Raw genomic sequence first — 6953 nt, forward strand, 5'->3', positions numbered from 1 at the left:
ATATATATATATATATATATATATATATATATATATATATATATATATATATATTATAGTTCCCCTGCAGTGTGATATAAAATTGTCATCTGTTTCTCCTGAGAAAAGAAAACTCATCATTTGTCATTTAGTAAGATCATATTGTTTTCCACCATAGACACTGAGACTCAAAATGCTGGGAGTAGGGAGCAGAAGAGACCAGCAGACAAGATGCTGCTACTACTGTCTCCATAGTCATCAAAAAACAGCAGAAACAGAGGGATGTCACATGAGAGAGGGATGTCATGTAAAAGAGGACCACCAGTGGTGACCTCCTAAAATAAAAATTTATGGAAACATAAAGCCAGGCTCCTTTTCTTCCTCACAATGAGCAGCCCACATAGACAGAGCTTACCACTGAGCAAGGAAGGGACCGGTGTATAACAGCAATTTTGCTTAAATTCAATTTAACTTTAAATTCCCCATGATCAGCTCTTCTCATTCTTTGTTTTTGAAGCAAAACCTTAAAAGTATCACCATAAATGTTCTATATTCCATAATAACCTATTTATGCACATGGCCAATTTTCATAATATCTGCACTTAAGTAAGAATCTAAATAGCCATTTATAGCTTATGAGAGAACACTTTTTTTTTTTTAAATAAGTACTTTAGGTTGAAAAATGCCAACTTTTGCCAGGCATGATTGTGTATGCCTATAATTCCATTGGCTCACGGGGCTGAGGCAGGAGGATCACAGATTAGAAGACAGCCTCAGCATTTTATAGAGTCTGTAAGCAACCTAGCAAGACCTTGCCTTAAAATGAAAAATAAAAAGGCTGAGGATGTGGACTCAGTGGTTAAGTGTCCTTGGATTCAATTCCTGGTACCAAAATAAATAAATAAGCCAACTTTTGTCTGTAGGCAGAGAAAACAGATACTGTGAATCCGTGTTCGGATTATATTTGTTTCAATACACAATCTAATCCACAAAAAAAAACATATACATGTACACACAAATTATAGAAGCATTTTAAATATATTTAGTACTACTAAAAAGCCCAAGTAATTATTTCTGACATAGACACCCTGACATAATATGAAAACACACACAGATATTGAATTATGTACTATATATTCAAAGGACAAATAATTGTTGGGAAGAAGTTTTTGTTTAAATTTTTTCTTAAATTGATTATAATTTGGGGTGGGGAGAAGGTAGCAACTATTGAAAAGTGTCACAGATCAACATTATATAATCTATCTTCTGCATTTCTCATCCTTCCAATCATACCACATCATTTCAAGACACATGTGATAGTCAGCTTTTCGCTGCTGTGACCAAAATGCCTGACCAGAAAGCTTACAAGAGGAAAAATTTATATTTCTTATGCTTTCAGAGTTTCAGTCCATAGTGGGCCATGTCCATTTCTCTGGGCCCAAGATAAGGTAGAAGATCAGGGTTGAAGGACTTGGAGGAGGAGTACTGCTCCATTCATGGAAGCCAGGAAACAGAGAAAGAAAGAAGAAGGGGATGAATGGAAGATGAACCTTTCCAGGGCATGCTCCCAGTGACCTACCTCCCCCAGCATGCCCCATCCGCCTACAGTTACAAACTAGTCCATCAAATTAGGATGGCCTGAATGGGTTACAGCTCCACAATCCATCACTTCACCTCTGAACCTTCCTGCATTAACACAGGAGCTTTGGGGGAACACCTCATATACAAACCATAACAGTACAAATTAAGGAAAGTCTATGATCTACAGTTCATTCATAAACACATGCTACGGAGGATGCTCAGTGCCCCCATTACAAAGGACAGAGGCAAAGTACAAGGAGGGCTCAGTGATTCAAGTAAACTCCAACCCCACTGTTCTCCTTCTCCATTCTTGTCAATCTACATTTATTTGTAATCTAGTCTCTGTTGATTGAAATATATTAGCACCAATCCCCTTTGGATATTTCTAAGTAAACCCCTCTCCCTACCTCTAATCTTTAAGGGGATTTGTAAAAACAAAAACAAATTAAAATGGTACTATATTATTGTTTCTTTTTGTAATAACCAGTGGCTATGCTTCCTAACACTCTTGAATCACAAGCCTGGAGAGAACTAGGAACTCCTAAAAACATACAAAGCCAGTGACTTATGATCTGTCTCCAGAGGAGTACTCAGGAGAATACACCCAGGACGCGGCTGTGCTCATGTTTTGCAGCCTCCATAAAACTTCATTACTCTTGGTTCCCACAATCCCATTCTGTTCTTTGCAGACTCCATTTCTTCTAACTGTGCCTGGACATTACTGCTTCCTGTTATTCATATGCTTTACCATCTTCTCTATGAATTGTGGTTCTTGCAGGACTTTACCTTCTTGTGTGTCTCAAGCTAAATCTTAACGATCCCCTAAACTGTAACTTTAATGCATACATTGCTCCTGATCTCTAGGTCAATGCTGTCAATTTCATGTGGGCAAATTCTCCAGGGCTCTCAAATGCAATTTTCACAAAACTGAAAGTTGTAAATTATTCCTTCACTTTTTCCCCTTCCTTTCCCTAAACTTACTTCACCAATTGGTCATGCTCCTCTTCATCATCTTATTTCAATCAACAGTAGTGGTAAAACTGTCTTAACAAGAAATGAGAGATTTACTCTTGACTTTACCTCTGTGACACTTCATATACCTCACAGTCCTCCAAAAGCTAACAATCCTAGAGAATTTGAATTTCCCATCCCCCTTTTGACATCTACCTTGTATTAGCCTTCATCTAGTCTTGTCTGCACTATTACAATAGCATCCTATTGTCCTGAAATTTACCTCTAACTGGTTTCCAGTGTGATCATGATAAAATTCAAAGCCAACAACTTTCTCTTTTCAAAGATTCTTAATGGCCTTTAGAATCAGTTCAAAACCTAAGTGGCACATTAAGCCCTTCAAAATCTTTCTCTGGGCACCAGGTATAAACTGTGTTTCCTCAATGTACGGAGCAGGGTTTGGGCAACTTACTGCCCTTCCTATATGGAATGTTTTCCCTTCCACTTCTCTGTAACTAGGAGGAACTGACAACTTTGCAGGAAGTGTGTGATCCAGGTCCTAGACTCAGTCACTCTTCAGTTGTTCTTATCCCCCTCTGAATTTGAAGTGCCAATGTAGTCTCCTGACTTCTCTGTTACAGTTCATGATATCTCTATGGTCTGTTCATTGCTTTACAAATTCTTCAGCCCATGACCTCACCTATCATGTTACAGCTTGTTCACAGTCTTCTGGCCCAGAGAAAAACAAATCAGTAATATGCCCCCTCTGTCCTGTCTTTAGAAAACTTCTTCTGGAGTTCCTCTCAAGGAGTGACCCAAGTTGGTTGGGTAATGGCTGGTAAAACTCTCTCAACCCTTAAGTCTCAGCTCTAACTTTACAGTCTTCTGTGAAAGCCCTCCCTGTCCTTCCCAGAATCATTAGCTCTGAGGCTTTGAATGCATTTCCATTACACAATGTTCATATTGTAATTGGTTATTTTTCTCTCCCATTATGCTAAGTTCTTTAAAGTAACTTATTATACCCATAATATCAAATTATGTCAGAGGTATAGTAGAAACGTCTGATGTACTTTTCTCCAGTGGATATTCCCTTAAGACTAAAGAAATTAATCTTTCAATAGATTGCAAGAATCTCACATTTAATCTAAAACCATAGTTCCTCCGGACTTTTAGATATTTCCTCCAGTTTTTTGTTTTGTTTTGTTTTGTTTTGTTTGCCGGTTTTAATGCCTTTTGCCTTTATTGTTTTAATTTGCACTAAATATTTATTGAGTGAAAAAAGGGAAATAGTAAATGAATGATTTAATTGCTTTATCAGTACAGATCAAATTACCTTACTATATTTTCATCTTCTTATCAATGAACATGGGTAATAAACTCCTGTTTTAAAAGACCTTCATGATACTACAATGGAGCCCCTGAGGCTCCTTCTCATCCTTCCCTCCTCCCAACACCTTTCTGTAGTGATTCATTCCTTCTCTTGGGAAGTGGATGGGATTAAAGATGGTGACCACAGTTTATTTTTCTTAAAGTACACCAAGGCACATCTGTCCTTTCCAAGCTAATACAAGTCTATCCATAATATATATGGTGAATTATGAAGTGAAAATTTTCCTCATCACAAATTTGTCGTTTGATTGAAAATTATACTTATTTGCCTTTCAGAATATATTATTTTCTAAAATAGCAGGGAAAAACATCTATTTTTCTATAAAAATGGATGTTTTTTCTATCTATAAAAAATCAGATTGGATTTTTATTGCATGAATTTATATCATGTTTATATAAAATTTTTAGGTGAAACCAATATGCAAATATATCTTTATTAAGGAAAGAAACATCCTCAAAAAATAGGAGGAAAAAAAATGAGAGTACTCCCAAGTAATGTAAATTTTATATTCACTATAATCTGAAAAATCCATATCATTACAGAGCAGAGAAAAATGAAAAAGAATATAATACAAACCACTCCATCACACTTCCACAAAGTTTTTCTATTTCTCTCTGCAGCATTCTTTCTGTTCCTATCCCAGATCTCTCAGAGGCGGAACTTTGCCAAGAATGTAAAGGTCTGTTGAACTCTAACAGTTTTACAAAATTGGCAAATGTCCACAAAGGCTTTAAGAAGGACCACCAAATTCAGCTGAGCTTTGAACAGGAGACCCCTACACAGTCAAGTTAAAATCTGATAGATATGGAGAAAATCAGAGTACTGCAGTAGTTGCAGAACATACATATAGTTCTTCAATTTCTTTGTAAGTGGAGACTAGGAAAAACTACTACATGGAGAGAAAAAAAAAATGTTTTAGTATCACTGGGACAAATGTGAATAATCTCTTCTTCTGATGTATTTCCCTGATCTCTTAGGGGGGAAAAAAAAAGTCTCTCAACAGCACAGGAAGAAAACTGCTTCTTTAACCCCCTGATGACAGAAACAAATTGTCTTGCAGCTCTGGGAAGAGATTTGTCACAAATGTGCAAACCAGACATTGTGTATCCTGGACATTGTGCAGCACTGCAATATCACATTTGTAGGGAATTTGAAAGTGATCCTTTAATAACATAAGAGATTTTTTTTTAACATAAAGGTTCGTCTTGATAGTTTAACATGTATGGATTTTTCTGTGTGATATCAAATGTAATTTTGTTTTTGCTGTGCTTATCGTATTTGTGGTAATTCTCAATATATCCAAGGAGACTTCATTTCTACACCAAAATAGTTCTGAAAATGCCTATTCTGTTGTTCTCCAATGGACACTTTTAACATTGAGTGTATTTAAAATTTAATAGTTGCTTATGATAAATTGGGCAATAAAGATGGCTTGGTAACTGAGCCAACCATTCTATGAATCATTCCTTTGATGCTATTTCCATAAAAGAAAATGTCCTTATGGTAACTCATCATACACACAACACATTATTCATAAGCATTTCCATACGCATATGAAGAAAGACAACATATGTAGCATTAGCTACAAAAAAGCATGACCTCTAAATAACAGATAGACATATACTCCAAATTATTGTTCTACCACTGAGCAGATAAAAGATTGAGTAAATTTCTTAGCATCTCTGAGTGTCTAATTCCTCAATTACATAATGAAGATAATAAAACCAATCTTAATGTACCATCAGAAACATTAAATGAAAAAATACACTAAGTATCCAACTTAAGTTCTGACAAATAACAAAAGAGCACTAACTGCCAGAGACCATCCTCAAATAAAAATAACAACCATAATGATAATGGACCTAGAACAAGATCCAAATATGTTAAAAAATGAAAGTCTTTCCTATAAAATATGCAATTTAATATAATGATAAGCAGGTATAACAATCATGCAGGTATAGTAGAAAACCCAGAATGAATACTTAAATAAGTATCCACTAGAAATATTTCCATCAGTTCATTAAACATTGTCTACTATGTGTTGGCAATTTGGAGACGAATGACATAGTTCTTTTGATCATCAAACTCACAATTTAGGACATGGGTTTAGAATATTTTATATTTGCAAAACCAGATAATTATGTGTATATATAATTGCAGGATGGTCAATCAACCAAACTTGTGGGAGAGGACAGAACAGAAAAAAAGGTTTTCCAAAGGGTTTGACGTAAGAGCTAAATTTTAAGAAATTAGTTTTCCAGCTATAGAAGGTGATGGACAGTGTTGTTGGGAGGTGGAATGTTCCATGTAGTCAGAGTCAGAGCAAGAAGACATAAGAAAGCAACTGTCCTGGAAATTCCAAACATATCAATGAGGCTGGAGCACAGGACTCAAATGCATTCATCAAGAATATCAATATGACATATAGGACTTTCATTTTTGGCAGGTAATTAGAGTATGAGGTTGCCCATACTAGAGAACAGTCTTGTCTTTATGCAAGACATGTGCAGGAGTGGTAGCAACTAAAAAGAGCAATCTATCTATGTGCCAAAATTACTCTTGAATTTAAACTGTAATGGAATTACATCATCAGGACCACCCAACTTTTTGGTCTGCCAAAGAAAGAAGTAGATATATATGGCATAAGAAAATTATTAGAATAATAAAAAAGTTTCATTAAAATATTTATTCAGAGATCCAACATGGCGGCCGGCAAGGAAGCAGCACTTTCAGTATCTCCACATTAACCGGATCAGAAACACTCATTAAAACAGCTACATTCTACCTACTGAGGAACTTCTAGCAAAATTCCGCTGAAAGGAGACCTGCCAGGAATTAGTAAGTTTATTAGAGGTGACAGTTGGCCCCAGACAAGTGAATCTTGGCTGGCCACGCGGGCACAGAGGTCCAATCCCGCAGCCACCACCCGCCGGCTCTGCAAGCGGCCCCCGGCAGCCCGGGGCAGCGAGAAGGGTCCCCGCCTGGCCCGGCAGACGGCCCCTGCCATCCCGGCTCTCCTGGCGGCCCCGCTCGCTCTGTGATCGGCCACCCC

General features: G+C 36.9%; 1 protein-coding gene across 14 annotated transcripts in view; it reads right to left on the minus strand.

The window, feature by feature from the left end:
• Col25a1 (collagen type XXV alpha 1 chain) overlaps nucleotides 1-6953 on the minus strand; it is a 469539-nt gene that overhangs the window by 281122 nt on the left and 181464 nt on the right. The window lies entirely within an intron of this gene.

Source organism: Marmota marmota, unplaced genomic scaffold (assembly GCF_001458135.2).
Source record: "Marmota marmota marmota unplaced genomic scaffold, marMar, whole genome shotgun sequence".
Taxonomy (NCBI): Eukaryota; Metazoa; Chordata; class Mammalia; order Rodentia; family Sciuridae; genus Marmota; species Marmota marmota.